Source organism: Alosa sapidissima, chromosome 1 (assembly GCF_018492685.1).
Source record: "Alosa sapidissima isolate fAloSap1 chromosome 1, fAloSap1.pri, whole genome shotgun sequence".
Lineage (NCBI taxonomy): Eukaryota > Metazoa > Chordata > Actinopteri > Clupeiformes > Clupeidae > Alosa > Alosa sapidissima.
This window is the reverse complement of record NC_055957.1, coordinates 19,310,839-19,328,549: the sequence shown is the minus strand read 5'-3', so window position 1 is coordinate 19,328,549 and position 17,711 is coordinate 19,310,839. Positions and strand designations below refer to the sequence as shown.

At 44.6% G+C, this 17,711-nt stretch overlaps 1 protein-coding gene across 1 annotated transcript in view; it reads right to left on the bottom strand.

The window, feature by feature from the left end:
* Positions 1-12,938, bottom strand: part of sorbs2a (sorbin and SH3 domain containing 2a) — a 79,836-nt gene extending 66,898 nt beyond the window's left edge. Inside the window, 2 exon segments of the mRNA XM_042056631.1 lie at positions 3,059-3,210; positions 12,356-12,938. The gene's annotated coding sequence lies outside the window, so the exon portion shown is untranslated.
* Between the last annotated feature and the right edge of the window lie 4,773 nt (positions 12,939-17,711).

The window sequence follows — 17,711 nt, the reverse complement described above, 5'->3', positions numbered from 1 at the left end:
TGAGGTGTAGGAAGAAAACACACAAACCATCCTCCTTCTCCACAAATGCCTTAACATTGTTTTCTGGTCTTTTGTAAAAGTTAGTGCCGTCAATAACTCCTAGCCTACAACACTCATTAGCGAAATCTAAAAGATACGTAGTAGGGTAGGCTGTTAGGAAAAAAACTGATAGCCTATATCCCCTCCGTTTTAAAAATAATTCTGTTGAGCACTGATATGCTACAAACATGTTAAACAGCTGGGAAAGGCTGTCGAAAATCCCTCGAACAGGTGGTCACTTACAAATGAACGAGGGAACGTGTCGCAATGCAACAGCGCTGTTTTCCCTTGATGAAAGTGAAACCACAAGTTTTCCCACATCTCAACTTTGGCCAAAGTTTTCAGAAATAATCGTTTTCAGTGATAAAACCTCATTAAATAATATGCATTTTCCATATGGGGTCTTAAAAGCCATGTATCCTTCTAGCCACAGCGTTTTTGTTTCAAACATAAGCCTAATCTAAGCGTGCTCAGATGACGTGATAGACCAGGCGCTGATGCTCACCTGTCCATCATCATAAAGCCCGATTTGATTGGTCCGCCCGATCTAGGGCGAGCATACTTGCTCCACAATAGAGCAATGCCAGACAAAGTTGTGGGCGGGACTAAGTTCGGAATGGCACCCAGGCTAGTTTTACATGTTTCTTTACGTCTTTCTGACAACCGTCAAGACTATTCTTTCTTTTAGGCACTTTAAACACATGTGTTTCAACTTCCATCATACCACTCATATTAGACTGTCCGTGTGGCCTGAAGCAAACCCAGCTAGGGAAGGTGTGGTAGGCTCACTCGCAACAGCGGGTGACCCCCAAAAGTCACTTTCAGGCACAGCAACATTTCCCGGTGGATCAGCCGCGTCAGACACAGCCGACTCCATCGTTACATCCAAACTGGTTTCAAACGCAAACGCTCCCACCTGTTCAGGCTCAGTTACCAGGAGCTCCGCGGCAGATACCACCGCCACAGACCTGGTCTGTTCAAGCTCGGCTGAGGCAGACTCCTTCACCTCAGGCTCAGGCCCAGCCCTTTGGGTTACGGCCGCAGCAGACTCCTCTGCCACAGACCCGGTTCCCTCAGACTCATCTACGGCAGATGCCACCTCCACGGAAGAACCCGCCTCGACACCGCTTGTAGCAGGCACCTGCTCACCAACACCCTCCTCGTTATGCTCAGCCTTATGGGGACATACACCAATGCGATGACCTATCCTACCGCAACCGAAACACCTCATGACTGTATCCGATGTTACAAAAACTGCATAGACACAGCCATCAATTTTAAATTTAAAAGTCAAATCAAGTTTATCACGTTTGTCTAGAACCATGTACACCTGTCTTCTGAAAGAGACAACGTGTTTAAGCAGTGGTGATTTACACCCAAGGTATTTGCCTGATCGGGGAAACCAATTGTCCGTAGCGTGAAAGCTCACGACTCAGGAGTTCATCTTTTAGAAAAGGTACATTAGAAATTAGTATTTTCTTCGATGGCAAACTAAGGGGGTGCACAGGGACGAGCTCGCCACCAAGCACAACGCCATGACGAAACAATTTGGTTTGCTTTTTCCACATTACTCAAAAAGAGAACAATGGCATTATTCATTCGAGAGGCCGACTTAATATCGTCATACCCCACTATCTCCCCAATAGCCAAACTGCAAACTTCAACACTGGCGTCAGAAACTACCTTGACTCCATGACGCCGTGTTAAGTTCTCAAACTCCACTGTTCTTGGAGACACCGCCACAACCAACTGAGAAGCTGCGTGTGGGCTCCGATAAATTTAGAGCAACCAATTGATCAGTAACGTTTTATCAACTAATAAGCAACAAAAACCCACCACCAAAACACGTATAAAGACACAGAAAAGATAGAAATCGTAGAGAGCCACAGACAGCAACCATTCACGCTCACACTCACCATGCACCCACTCCGCACATGCGCTCTGAGAGAGAGAGAGAGAGAGAGAGAGAGAGAGAGAGAGAGAGAGAGAGAGAGAGAGAGAGAGAGAGAGAGAGAGAGAGAGAGAGAGCACTGATCCAAACCACAGGAATCTTTAAATACAGCACTGCATTTGACCCAGGGCTGGTAATAACTGCCCCCTTTAGGAATCAACCTGGGCAGCGGGGTGGGTAAAGGGGAAGGTGTGTTGCACAAGCATGTGTGTGTGTGTGTGTGTGTGTGTGTGTGTGTGTGTGTGTGTGTGTGTGTGTGTGTGTGTGTGTGAGAGAGAGAGAGAGAGGTAGAGAGAGAGAGAGAGAGTGTGTGTGTGTGTGTGTGTGTGTGTGTGTGTGTGTGTGAGTATCGGGGGTTGAGGGGTGAAAACAGTGAAACGGTTGGTTCTGTGACGCACATATCGTCCAAAGAACAGAGCTGAGAACAGCCTCTGCAGGCAGAGAAGCTATTTTTGAAGAGAGGTTTTGGGGAAGAAAGCTGATGTCTCTTTTTGCTATTTTTTTTTTATTTGACATTGTTTTTGTCCTGCTCCAGATTTGAAAGGGGGCAAGAAAATGTACTTCTCTCCCTCTCCCTTGCTATTTACTGACCACTGCATCAATGCCATGCTTTAATTTCTGCACTTCTATATTCTGCACACACACACACACACACACACACACACACACACACACACACACACACACACACACACACACACACACACACACACACTCACAATGAACCCACCACATTCTCAGTGTATCATTACTGGATGCTAAATGGGAGGTGATTTAGGATCACAGTGATGTAATCTCACTACTTCATCAATGGGAGGCAGTACAGCGTCCCATACAGAAACACTATTAACTACATACAGGGTGTTATGCTCTTAGCCATAGAACAGGGAGCAGTGCCAGAATGCTAACGTGGGTTTTATCATCACATAGCATGGCCGAAACGCACTTGGCAAAACTGCAAGAGAGTAAGAGAGGGGGAGAACAAGACAGAAAGAGATGGGCAGACCGACAGGTGAACCAACAGACAGGCAGACATATACCACTGGATGAGAAGATGATGAGTCTTACCTTCATAAAATCTGAAACTTGCAAAAGGTGTCTTTATTCCGGGGTGATATCAGCCAGAATGTCCACGCTCCCACCTCTCCAGGCTTTCTGCAGTCTTCTTCTCCAGATATATGTTGCTCTTCAGGACTGAGACCCAGATTGCAGTGCTGATCCTGGGAGGTAAACAGCAATGGGGGTAAGGAAGAGAGAGAGAGAGATAGAGAGAGAGAGAGCAATGATCAGATCTATTTTCAGATGCAGACATGTTGATCTGTGGAACTGATGGAAAGTTACCACAGGGGGCTCCAGAGAGTGTGTATGTGCATGTGTGTATGTGCGTGTGTGTGTGTGTGTGTGTGTGTGTGTGTGTGTGTGTGTGTGTGTGTGTGTGTTTGTGGTGAAAGACATAGAGAGAGAAATGTCCAGGTCAGTTGCTGGGTAAGAACTGGGCAAGAGCACTGGAGTAATTAAACTTCAGGGTGGCTTCTATGAAGGACAAAGTATAATGTGTGTATCTCTCTCTGTCTCACTCTGTCTCTCTCTGTGTGTGTGTGTGAGAGAGAGAAAGAGAGGATTCGGCTCCTTATTATGTACCGTGTCCCTGTTCCATCGTGATCCTGTGGACCATGTGGTTTGCCTGCATGCTTTTCAAAAGGAGACTGACTAGATTGACATGTATAGGCTGTCTGCTACTGCAGCGTTATGCAAGTGGTGACCCTCTGCTGACGACAGCTTTCTCATCCATCAGAGGGGTTGCTTTTGGCTTTCAGACATGTGAGGCCAGCCCCACAATTGTACACACACACACACACACACACACACAGCATACATACACATTCACACCAATGCCAGGAGTTGGCAGGCATAAAGAATAGATAAATTAAGTGTCGCACTAAGAGATAAATAATCAGGCAGCTGAAGCGCTACTGGGCACACACAACACACACACACACTCTCTCTCTCTCTCACAGACACACAAACTTATACAGCCTGGTGACATAGTCCCTAGTCATTCTAAGGGCAGTGATGTAAGTGGCTGTGCTTGCACATGGGGGTCAGTGGAAGGCCATCAACAGACAGACATTATATAGACAGATATGGACAGACATTATACCTTTTGATCATGACACACACACACACATAAATACAATATAATATAATAATATAAATACATATAAACCATTGCTAACACTAGCTCACAGACATGAACAAACACCCCACAGATTATGTCTGTTACACCATCTCCCTTTTTTGTCCATTCATGTGTGTTATCCTTTTTTATTTATATATATATATATACTGTATGTATTCACAAATTTTGATTTATGACTAGAGTCTTGATGAGTTCTAGATACTGTATGCTGTGGCAACACTTTCTTCACGAATTGTCATGCCAATAAAGCGTTTTGAATTTGAATTTGACAGAGAGAGAGAGCAAGAAAGAGAGAGAGAGCAAGAGAGAGAGAGAGAGAGAGAGAGACAGAGAGATAGAGAGACATAAATCCAGTCCTGGCATCTGCAGCAGTTATTCTGCACAGATATCATGTAGCCAGCACCACTTAACTCTTACCTCTCTCCAGCTGCTGTTAATTGGAGAAAAGGCTGTTCATGGGAAACTGATAACTCCACTCAGTGGTATGCTTTCATATAGCGGTCCTCATTAGCACACACATTAGACAGCTAGTGCTGCTTCCCGTCTGCCTGCCAGGGACGGAACGCATACCCACTGTGGTTGCCAGGTTTAAGGAGCATAATGCACAGACATGGTGTTTGCCATACTTACTGTATAGATAAGAAATGTTTCTTAGGTCGGCATCACTGGCTTTCACCAAACACAGCTCAGTATGTCTTATTATGGGATTGCTTATGTTTTTTGACGGTCCTTAAATCCACCAAAGTGGAAAATAAAACTGACAGTCATATTTCTCTAGTGATTGCAGACTGTAATACTATTGTTGTAATATTATTGGGAATATTTACTCGAAAACAAACAATCACTAAGTGAGAAAATTGGATTGTTTGTTTAGTTCAGTTTATTTTCTAAATAAACTAAACTGGATTAAATCAAATCAAACTGCTCATCCAGTCCAGAGCAGACTGTTCAGCAAAATGTCAGAATGCTCCACAATTAATTCAGCCCTTCATCAATTCAGTGTGTCATGCATCTCAGCTCACAAATGTCAAGCTCTGATCTCAGTCGGAGTAAAAGGGTGAGTCAGCTGAAGCTGCAGCTACATACTGTACACGCACAGTAAACACCCGTAAATGGTCCTGGACACACTATTCTGTTGTAATAACCACCACTCATAATGTACATTTAGTGTAAACACTAAACACTAATAGTGATACATGTACCTTGGTGTTATGTTGTGTCCACAGTTATCCGGTCTACTGAGAATATATATGTCTAAAGTGTAATATATTTTATGGAGACCTTTTAATGATTTTCCTTTGAGGACAAGCAAGAAATATGATTTTTTCTAAGAATGTCGGCTAACCATGGTCATCAGGATTATGTAACCCTGGCTGTGCATGCCATGCTATTAATAGATGTGGGTTCATAGGTCTTATCAGCGCATGCATACATGAAAGCAACAGACCTGAGACATACAAGCTCAGCATCTCAGGCATAGTTCATGAATTGTCTTTAAAGCAGTTCTGTAATCCAGTGCATAAAATGAGTTGATCAGCAGATGATTGTTTGCACCCCCCCCCCCCATTCATGACCAGCAAGAGCTTGTTTTAATTTCTCTTTTTAAAATTCCTGAATTGTTAACTCTAGCTATCAATCTCTCTATCTCTCTCTCACTAACCCTCTCTCACTCTTCTCACCTCTCTCACTCCCTCTCTCCTTTTCAGCAACAGGTCCACACTGCATCAGGGAGGACTTCACCTGCAGAGGACACATGCTGCAGATGGCCCTCACTTTGGCCCTCCCAGGAGTCCAGTACTACGCCAAGACAGCAGGTATGAGTTTGCAGTACACACACACACACACATACCCAGCCAGCAGCCATCCAAAAAAAGCCTGTCTCTGAGCCCGGACAGCTTTGGAGATGCCAGCCTGTCCACAACACCAATCAGCCTGCGATGGCCCACACCCCTTGAGGACCTGGCTGTGATGGCTTTGGCCAATCCAAAACAGCATTGTGTGACTGCAGGCACAGACCCCTTCATGTGCCGGGGATGACTGCAGTATCACAACCAGCTGTGAACTGATGCACTGAATGCTAATGACGTACCTTGGGAAATACAATACGGCCAAGGAGAGCAGGTGTGTGTGACAGAGAGACTGTTAGCATTCTAGGAACACTCTTACGGTACATCAAAACACACAATCTAGCAGAGTCAATCTCAGATGTCTGGAGTGTCTCATGGCTTCTCATTTTATTTTTCCAGATAAAAAAAGAGCGCTTCATGGCTGAACTCAAAAACCAAGGTGGTCGCCAGAAGACATCTACAGTAGAAAGGTTCTATAGTCATCCACATGGATGAGTTGTAGAACGCTGCCAGTCAGTCCCTATGTGAGGATCCAGAGGAAGGCAGGGGGTGGTGTCACACGATCCATGTTAATGGCAGCACATATAGCCATGGGGGTCTGCTGTGTCCATCAGGTGTGTCTGGAGCAGGTATTAATGTGGATGAGTGGGGCTTTCCGTACATGGAAAAACAATTAACCAAAAAAGGAGTGGGGGCAGCACAGGCATTCTCTCATTAGGTCCAATGTGGCTATTTTTACACACACACACACACACACACACACACACTAATCTAACTGTGTGACCTATGGGCCACATCATGCTGGACTGGTGGCGTCGACATCACCTCAGCGGAGTGGTTTCAGCACCCAATTCATTATCAGCTCCAATAGCAGCTAGCTGTTCCCCCTGCTAAGTAAGTGGCAGGCTATTAAAAGCAGCGCCCATCTGTAAACACACATTACACAGGGTCACGTACCTGCTGCTGATTTGAGAGTACCGTTCAAGCCAACCTCCAAAATAAAGTCACACACACACACACACACACACACACAGACGAGATGAGAGTGAATCACCATGCCCATAACTTGCTTTCTGTTTTAATTTGACATGCCACACTGTTTGTTTGTCGCTGAGCATGCTCCTAGTCCTCTGGATGTCTCAGTAAGGAGTGTGCAGCAAGCATGATGCTTTTTATGTGGAGCTAATAAATGCTAAGATCCACGTGCGAAGAGCAGCTGTCCATCCTTACGGGTGCTTGCCAAGTAGCTGGCAATGGAACTAAAAATCCGATTTTTATCTCAAGTCTTATCAGACAATTTCATCAAGCACGTTTCACTACACTAATGTGGAGGAGGAGGATATTTCAGAGCAATATTTCATAAGCTAACGCATGCTCCAATGACTCCAGCCAAACTAATTTTCAGAGAAGATAAATATTGCCATAAACAATCACAGAGGGACCTCATTAGTCCCATCCTTATTACTGGCGGAGAATGAGGAGAGAAATTAAACCACATATAAACATGGCTGCTTCTGTCGACACACCACTAAGCCAAAGGCCAAACGCATCCACCAAGAGTGGTTAATATCCTCCACACACCCTCTGCCCCACACAGATGAGCCTGCTGCCTCCACCACTACCTTAACCCTTAAAGGTGTAGGTTTTTGAACGTTCTAAGTTCCGCAACAATTGAAGGTTCTAAAATTCTATGTTGAATTCAATGAACCCAGATATTCTTTAGAACGTTCATTTCTCAACATTCCCGTACTCCTTTAAGGGTTAATAAGGAGGAGACTGGAGGATAAGCACTTATGTCCTCTTTGTCTCCATGTCTCTGATTGTCTTTTTATGTCCCTGTTGCTTTCTCTTCTTCTGCCCTCCATTCTCTGTTCACTTGTTCTCCATTTGGCATCTCTTTATCTCTCTCCCCCACTCTCTCTCTCTCTCTGGTAACACAAGCCCAACTGTTGGAGGCTGCTGGCTTACACCATGTCAGCCCCTGGATTTGCACATGTTCCCATGCAGGGGTGTGGAAGGCCGCTGCTTTCTTTAGCATGGCACCTATTTCAACAAATGTGTGAGGGGTGGGGTGTCGGTGTGTGTGCTTGTGTGCATGTGGTGTGTGCGTCTGCATGGGTGCATGTCGATATCTGACACAATCAATGAAAAAAAACCTCAAAGCAAGTAGTCTGACAGACAAACTTCCATACTTAAACCAGTGAGTGAAAGTTGGTGGGAGATTAATTGAGTTTGGTTCCGCTTCCTCTGGCTTTGGTGGGTTTGTTCTCACCCGGCTACGGTCGGAGTACCCAATCCCCATGGATATGGTTAGCAATTACCAATCAATTCATGCCCAACATTCCAACAAAACCGTACCAAACATGTAAAGAATACATTTCCATACAGATCCAGTCAAAGCTCAACTTCAGAAAGACTAATGTAGCCTTTCTATGGTTCTGGCTTTTGACCAAATGTGGGGTTGCAGTGGATCTGTTCATTTTAGATGTAAAGACATTTAGGTCTAAGACCTCTAACCAAAGTAGCTAGAATGGAAACAGACACCCTTACAAAGAGGGACGAGCCCCTACTCACCACCGGACCGCATGGTCTGACAGAGCCCAGCGAGGTTGTAGACTCAAGGCATTTGGTAGTCTGCTCTAAATGCCTGATTCGGTTCACATCTCTGTATTCCGTACACAACACCCCATCAAAATGAGGTCACAGATGTTTCTTGCCTGTTAAATCAACACCTGATTTCTGCACCTCTATTTAATTATCTTACTCTCTCTCACTGCCACTTCCTCTCCCTCTCTTTCTCTCGCTTCCTCTCTGAACCTGATGGGATGAGAGTACCCAGACTGCCTCCTCCCTCACGCCTGTCTGAGGACGACTAGACTGGAGCAGCGTCTCCACCCACCTGCCTCGCTGGGTGCCTGGCCTCCACCTCCGCTCCTCTGTAGCGAGCCAACACAGAGCCTCTGCCAAGCTATGCCGCCGCCTCTGCCTACTGATGCAAGAGCAGACTGAGACGTTCTCTTCTCTTATCGTTCATTCTGTGAATCTACCACAGAGCTGAACTTTATCCTCGCACTTAATAGGTGTGGAAGCAGAGGGAATTAGACTTTCTTGCCTTTGTATTCTACCTCAATGCTGCTAATAAAAGGCACTGACATTTATATTGACAGGATAAACCAGGAATACTGACATGACTGATAGAATGCTATATTTTGCAGTGGTGCTGTGATCCAGTCAAAAGGGCGGTTGTGTGCACAATGCTGCATTTCAGATGTTAGGCCACTTCTTATTAAACTCTGGAATCTGTGCACATTGAATACTATCATTAATACCACAGTGACACAAACCCATCTGTTTAACCGATGACATTTTAACCTTGCTACTGTCTGAAAAAGCAAACATGACTAAAAGCTATGCGAGGAAAGACAGGAATGAGTGTTCTTCCAAAGAAGGGCATAGAGGCAATGTAGGATGGAATGCAGGGAGCGCTCAGTAACCTCTTCTCAGTCCTCTTATCACGTCCACCACTGACTCAAACACACAGTCCCTTCTCCCAAACTCCCTCTGCTGTGACACAAGTGACCCTTCTCCCAAACACCCTTTGCTGTGACACAAGTTCTCTTGCCGTGCTGAAAGAATAACACAGTAACCACAAAACAGAGAGAGAAAGAGAGAGAAAAAGAGAGAGAGAGAGAGAAAGAGAGAAACAAGGACTTACACAGGATGCGCTTTCCCTAAATGTCCACTAATCTTCTCGAAGGAGCACTATAACTGGCAGGTAGCAGGTGCAAGCAAACATGTCTGAAGGTTTAAGTGCATCCCTCAACCATCACTCAAGCCCTGACACATGCACCACCCTCTCCAGTGCACACAGCAGTGACAAACTGCCCAAGCCGCTCTCTAGCTCTCTGTAGGTGTCCACAACAGCTGCAACTAATGATTAATACTGTATATCATACTTATTTTATTAAACTGTTGATTATTTTCTCAATTAATCGATTACCGGTAGCTGATCACTCTTTCCCAAAGCCCAAGATTATGTGCTTTGTTGGCTTGTTTTGTCACACACCAAATGTTGAGTACTGTAACAGAGTAAAGATGAAAATATTCAAGTTTAAGAAGCTGCCCTCAGAGGTATTTTGAGGTATTTTCATAAAAAAATGATACAAATTGATTAACGAATTACCAAAATAGTATAGCGATTAATTTAGTAGTTCACAACTAATCGACTAATTGTTGCAGCCCTAATGCTCACGCACGAATGAGCACACACACACAAACACACACACACACACACACACACACACAATTTGTGTCCCACCAAGTTACACTCAGTGTGCATTTCCACTCACACAGGTGGCACATTCATAAGCCGTGCTTTAAATTCCCAGGAAGTGTCAGGTCACACCTTTTACTCTGTTCCTCATTACCTCATTCTTTAATCTGTGTGTGTATGTGACAGGGAAATAATGAATAATGTGTATCGCGTGTGATTATGTACTGTAGGCGTCGGTGTGTGTGTGTGTGTGTGTGTGTGTGTGTGTGTGTGTGTGTGTGTGTGCGTGTGTGTGCATGTCGTGTCTGTGTGTGAATGAGAGAGAGAGAAAAGAGAGAGTGTGTGTGACAGAAGTATCGCATTCCGGCATTCTCTGTTGGGATTTCACCATAGGACACATTGGTGTCCAACTCCATCCCTGACCAATGAGTAAGAGTGACACTTCCAGAAGAGGGAGAGAGATTTTAAACGGAACCACAGATTACACAGAGATTAAATGTTGCCTCTGTATGAATCATACAAGGGATTCCTTATTACTTCCTGTTCACCATGTAGCTTTAGTTTGCATGCATGAGCTAAGGATGCAAATGTCTACTGCCACCACTAGAAGTGGACTAGTGATGGAGGCCTAGCCTAAACCAATACCATCATTTGTCACTGTTTTGAGATCCCTCGCTTTATTAAATGAGAAGGCTAGGGCATACCCAATTAAAGCTTTGCCCTTCACTTCCGTAGGCTACCTTTAATGCTTTTGCCAGTGAAAGAACATGAGCGGACGAAGTGCAAGTGATTTCTCTATGCTTTACATCAGCACAGTAGCCTAACATATCTTAACAGTGCTGTGGGCTTACGTCAAAATAGCATCTTCAGTCTGTTTCAGTTAGTTGCTTTAGAGAATAAATCATTGGAGGCTGACTACTAACATAAGAAGGTTAGTTCATAGAGTTTAACAAATATTTGTAAGAGGATTTGTTTTGACATTTCATAAGTTAGGAAGTCATAGAACACAATTCTTACTGTCAAAAAATGATAGGCATAAAACCCCACATAAATCAAACTAGCCAAGCAATGTGCAGATGAAGTGTAAAAAAATTAACACATCTAAATTGATCAACCCAGTTGGATACCGTAGTAAGACACACCCTTTTTAAATTCACTTAACATCTGAGACAACTTGAATGCAAACAAGTTGAACGCATCAGTCATTCTGAGCACTATCGGTCTTTGTTCAGATTGAATTGCAATTCCTTACCGGGAACCTCTAGGTAGCCTACCGCAGGACACGAGTAACTCGTGTAGACTAGACTACATCGTGACAGCATATGAAGAGCTTCAGTTACAGCCAATAGACAACAATATAGCCTAATTGTGGGATGCATCGGGCTGTAATAATGTGTTAGGCTACTGTGCAGAACAAGGGCTGAAATGAAAATGCCTATAGGACCTCATGAGTCCGTAGCCTAATTACATGACACTGCATTGGTTAAGCAACTTTTCAAAATCTTGGCAAACTGGTTTACGACTAGCGGCTCTCGGAGGGTCGCTTGTTCTGGAAGGTCACGCTGGACTAGGTTAGGATAATCCCTCTCAGTCATTGCATAAACACCACGAAATCCACGACATTTCATCACATCAATTGTATGAACGTATTAAGTTTAGGCTCAAATAAACTGAATCGGAATTGACCGCTAACAGAATAATAATAATGTTCAGTAGACTACGGACAGTATCCTAAAGCAGATTGGCTTTCCACTCAACAAGCCTCGATGTCATCAATGAACAGAATGTAAAGGCATAAGTAGGCTACCCTACTGCAACACCGTTCAAATGTTCTGTAAGGTATCCTAATCAGTCGGCTTGAAATTCGACAGCCATTCTTCAAGGGGCCGCAGCTGTATGAGATTCTCCGTGACAGTGTTAAGCGTTTGAGATAGGCTACACATGTGGCAATTGAATGGTATTGGCTGTGCGCTACTGTAGCCCGTGTCCTCCTTTCTGTTACAGTAGCCTATAGCACATCCCGCGGTGATAACGCCCGTGCTTACCTAGGAGAGCGAGTCATCCGAAATAAATGCCCTGGTTGTGAATCGTTTCAGTCCACCCCGCTGTTTCTGAGAGAGGGAGACTGAAATTAAAGTCCATCCGAAGAATGCAGAGGGGAGAAAGTGGCGCTCACTGCGAACACCGAATCGCGAATGAAACCGCACCTGCCTCTTCCTTCCTCTGCTGCGAAGCTGGTCCAAATTAAGCAGCGGAAAAAAACGCGTGTGGACGGTGCCAGAGCGAGAGCACGGCAACACCCCCTTCCTCTCGGGTCAGTTACTCTCGCTTAGAGCTCGGGAACAACTGAGATAGCATTGCAGTAAAACTGTCTCTTTCCACATGACACAACGCCGTCCCTCGGTTACGCTTGTCGGAGGAGGAGATGAGGGATGGCATTCCTTCTGCATGCTCGATACAGCGCCCCGCCGCGTAGCTGGCACGAGTTGGTCGACAAAATCGATGGTGTATGGGCACTCGCCTTATCAGAAACCACTGAAGGTCCTAGCAGTTGTTTCCCTGCAAAGAATTGACAGATTTTATCCTGCGTGGAAGTGTGCATATATGTGCAAAATGGCTTCCAGTCGCAATAGCTTTGGACTACTGGTTTCACGTCGGTGTCTCGTTGTCATAGCAACCTGCAAGTTTCTCCTAGGTGCTCCCGAGATAGTGTGGTGGTCAGTGTAACACAGGTCATTTAGCCTACAGCTGGGCAACAAGGAAGCTCATGTCTGTGAATATAGAGGACTTGCATTTGACATGTTCAACATAAAGTTAAAGCTGATTAATATGGCCATGCTACCTCATGCCCAGGGTTCTAGATAATCGATTGGCCTATTGGTCACAGGTCCACAACAGTCTAGGCCACCAATGAATTGCAACTCTCCATTCTTGTGGAAATGTATTGTTTACTCTCTTTGCCACTTTTTCATCTGTGATGTTATATTACAATATTTCAACCCACATGTACACACACACACACACACACACATCTGTTGCATTATTTAGAGGTTGTGTGATGGGTGTCTATGACCCACATAGTAGCCGAGGCTAAGGGTCCCTAAGGCATTTTGCCTGCAAAGCAAAGGGATTCTCCTCCAAGTGAGAGAGCATGTCTACACCTTGTCTGAACGCTAAGCCTACCAGGTCAGTGGTAGTGCAAATATGCATGTTTATCTGCCGTTAGTGTAGATATGTGTTGACTATTGTAATGACATATTGGGGGGATTCAAATATATATGAATCATAATGGAGACCGGTAATTTAAGTGTTTGAGTTGGGTTTTAAGGATGGTTGTGTCTTGCCTGTGATCGGTGATCCAGTGTCAACGGCAGCATCCTTGTGTTGATTTCATGGTTGCTAAGCTGCATAGCTACCTGGCGAGTGAAAACAATTGTCTCAGGAGATGCCCCGAGTGCTCACTGCATGAGTTCTGCATTTCTCAGTCCAAGCTGAAAAGAGAAGTGATGAAGAAGGGTTAAGCTGTAAGATCACATGCACTCAGTATAGACGCCAGACTGTAGAAAACCACCATTGCCAGACACAGACCTTTAAGGTGAGGTATGGAGATAATGTTCAATCATGGCAAAGAACATAAAGTGATGAGCCATGACTGTAATTTTGTGGGTGCCCAGTTCAATGTCAAGACTTAAAAGACCATTACATCTTCACTGTTAAGCCATTGGAATTGCTTCACAGCATAGCATTACTGTACATGGAGAATTACGTGGAGAATTATGATAGGCTATTACATTTTTCAGACTCTGTCAAGCTATTGGAACTTATTCAGCTGTACAAAGACTGCAAAAACACAATTTGGATTAAACAAAACCGGTAAACTATGAGTTTTATGAGTATATTTATGTGAGTTTGAAAAATTGAGTTTATTGACAATGAATGCTGTACTGTAGCAATGGTGTAAACACCATCTATTTACCTCTCCAAAGTGTGTGTGTGTGTGTGTGTTTGATTTCAGTCTTGAAACCTTCTTTAGGGGTCAAAGTCAGAAAGAGCAAATATGTTGATGTATGAGAGGTGGGGACATGTCAGGGTATGCCCTCGTTCTCTCTATTTCTCTCATACCCCCCCTCTCTCTCTATCTCATGAATTCTTAAAATGTTTTCCACCCACTCAACATTATGAACAGTCTGTTGAGCACACATGCATGAAGTGATACATGCCATGAACTTCAGGAAATACCACAGCCTTTAAGTATCGCAACAACACTACTCCAAAGCCTTTTCATCAGGGTTCGGCTAAGCACATCCCAACAGTGGTCTTGGTGACTGGCCATTTCGAGATGGATGCTTTTCCCTACAGTATCAGGCCTCTTCATCTCTGACATCAGTGACACCTCACTCTTGATGGCACATCAAAGATGACTAAATATAACCCGTTTTGATAGCTGACCTTTTCGAGGGGTGGAGTGGGGGTGCTCTGTTTTGTCTCTGCAGGCAACCAGCCTCACCCTTGGAAAAGCCTCCACATGTGTTTCAGAGGGCCCTTTTTAGAGTCCTTATCCTCCACTTGGGATCTTGGAGGCCCCAGGGTTCTCTACATGAATGACATGGGGACATTTATATCTGGATGCCTAGTTGATTCACTTAGTGGACAGACAGTTGGAGTGTTATATTAAGGCTTGACCAGAGGAAGTCCTACTGAATTGAGACTTGAATGGAAGCTGGCGTTAGATCATTCAGCAGCAAAGCTGTAGACTGGAAGCTGTCTGACTTATAGCATGTGCAAAACTGGACTAACTGGTAAAATATTCATCTGAGTTACCATGTGTGCCATCCATTAGTTAATCACATGGTGCTAAGTACACTTGTTAAGCCCTCACCTTTGTAGCAGTTGAGAAATGTTCTGGAATGATTGACAAAGGGACACTGAATGGAAATGCTGAAACTAAAAACTAGGGACAAAGCTGACATGGTGTCTCTATAAGGCTACCCTGAAACATTTGATGTATGCTACTTTTGAGCTTTTGATCACGGATAGGTTCAGAGGGGCTGAACTCTCCCATTCAGAGGTGTCTAAGAGCATAAATCCTTGTGTATATCTAGGGTACTGGAAGGGGTGAGGTCTTCTGGAGAGGTCCATGTCGGGATTTGCAACATGGGCCAATCTTGCTACCGTAGCGACAGGCGAAAGGATGAGGTCATGCACATGTCTGTCATTATCTCACGCATGGCACTCTCCTAAAAATACTGTCGCCCAGCTGCAGAGCATGCAGCCTCAAACGGACCGCCACCCTGCTTGTCATACACGCATACACACACTCTCTCTCTCTCACACACACACACACACTCCTCTTGTACACAGACACTCTCCTTGCCTCTCTCTTTCTCACACACATACACAGCTTATGTTCGTGTATTCAATCATACACACTTTAAGCCTGTAAACAAAACACACAAACACACACACACACTACATATGCATACCTCTGAGTGCCCCTTATCTGTGGCTACCAACTCATATATATGCTTCTTGGCTTCCAAAATGATCTGCATTCCTTAGCTCCTAGTATCATGTGTTTTTTTTTATCTTCATCTGGTCAGCTGTAAAGGGCATAGATGGGTGTCTGAGGGTATTAGGTGTAAGACCACAGTGTGTCAGAGAAAACAAACATACCCATGAAGTGGTGCCAGCTTCATTTAATAAGGAAAAAAACAGCTTCTTTTTGAGGAGAAGCTTTTGTTTTGTTGTTAGAGTTGGCCACAGGACAGAGACGTCATGCCACAGCACTGACCCAGGGACCGATTTGGGAGATTTCTCCCCTCTGGTGCCAGTTACCACACGCCACATCTGAGCGGAAATGCTAATGAAGTAGGAAACTCTAACACTATAAGCCCCCTCTAGATTTATTACGTAAGACTTGGTGGTTTTGGTCAAATAGACCTCAATTGTTTTCTCCATAAACAGCTTCTTATAAGTATCTCTCTCTCTCTCTCTCTCTCTCTCTCTGTCTCTCTCTCTCTGTCTCTCTCTCTCTGTCTCTCTCTCTCTGTCTCTCTCTCTCTGCAGACCCTTCCTGGCCTTTCGTCTACCATTCTGAGCCCTATGCCTCCATGCTTGGTTACCTCTGCCTCCCCTCTTCTTACCTCTGCAGTGTGTCATGTGTAAGTGCAATTGGCTCGCTATGTCACCTTCATTAAACCGTGCTATTGATTGATCATGTGCTCTATTAGAGTAGATGGAGGTGCAGAGAATGATGGATATCTGGGGATAGGCAGGGGAGGGGTGGCCAATTCCCAGTTCTCTACTTATGGCCAACCCCCCTCATGCCTCAAGAGCCACAACAATTAAAGCTTTCCCTGGCAGTGTTCAGTGTGAGTGTTATTCACTCAGACCAAATGGACGGTGAAAGGCCACCCTCGTTTCTATCATGCATAGCCCTGTGTGGTCTATATATCACATACTCGGAGATCAGTAAGACATGACCGATGAGGTATCAAGGTCAAAGGTTAGGGGGCAATATAATAGAATGTAGAATGTAACAGAAACCAGATGCAGAATAGTTTGTTTTTCAGACCATCCACCTCTGATCTAGCCCACAGACTCTGGGCGTCCGGGAGTGAGGAGTGAGGAGTAGGGGTACTCGGACATGGTCATTCCTAAGATTCTCAAACAGGTGTGGGCAACCTCTGCTGGCATTCACACACTGAGAGGGGATTCAAAGAGAGTGCATGGGGAAAACAGTACAGTATAGTATACATACTGTACATATAGTATGACTTATGCACTACACAAGGCACAGACATGACCCCTTACAGACCCGTTAGTTCCGGGGAGGTTCTCAATTTAGGATGGAATGCGTGGATGTCTCTGAGGGAGTCCCTGTCATTTGTACCCACAGGGGCATACCTGTGTCCTAATAGGGTATCACCACAGTAACAGCTTTTGGTCTCCCTCTGGGCCCATCCAAGTGCCGTTTATGTGTCTGAAAGTGGGAAGCTATAATTGAGTCACTGATATGATAAGAGCCGAAAGCACCTGCTTATCTGAAACAAAGTGACAGCAGAATAACAACAAACCTAGGCTGCTCCTTTTCTGCCAGTGTCACTATGTAAACAGACTGTCAAAGAACATTTCCTTCAACAGATGAGCCAGTCGCCAGGTTGTGACAGACAGTGAAAGGAAAGAGAGCAAAACGTCATTCTAAAGACATTCTAGTACCTACAGTAGGACATTTTAGAATTATTTGACTCATAAAATGCCTCCGTATCATCTCAAAAGCCTTGACTCATTCATTTAAAAAGCCTATAGGGTTTTGAATGACATATTGATTCATAGAACATTCATAGGTACCTCTGTATGGACAAACTAAACACACACACACACACACACACACACACAGAC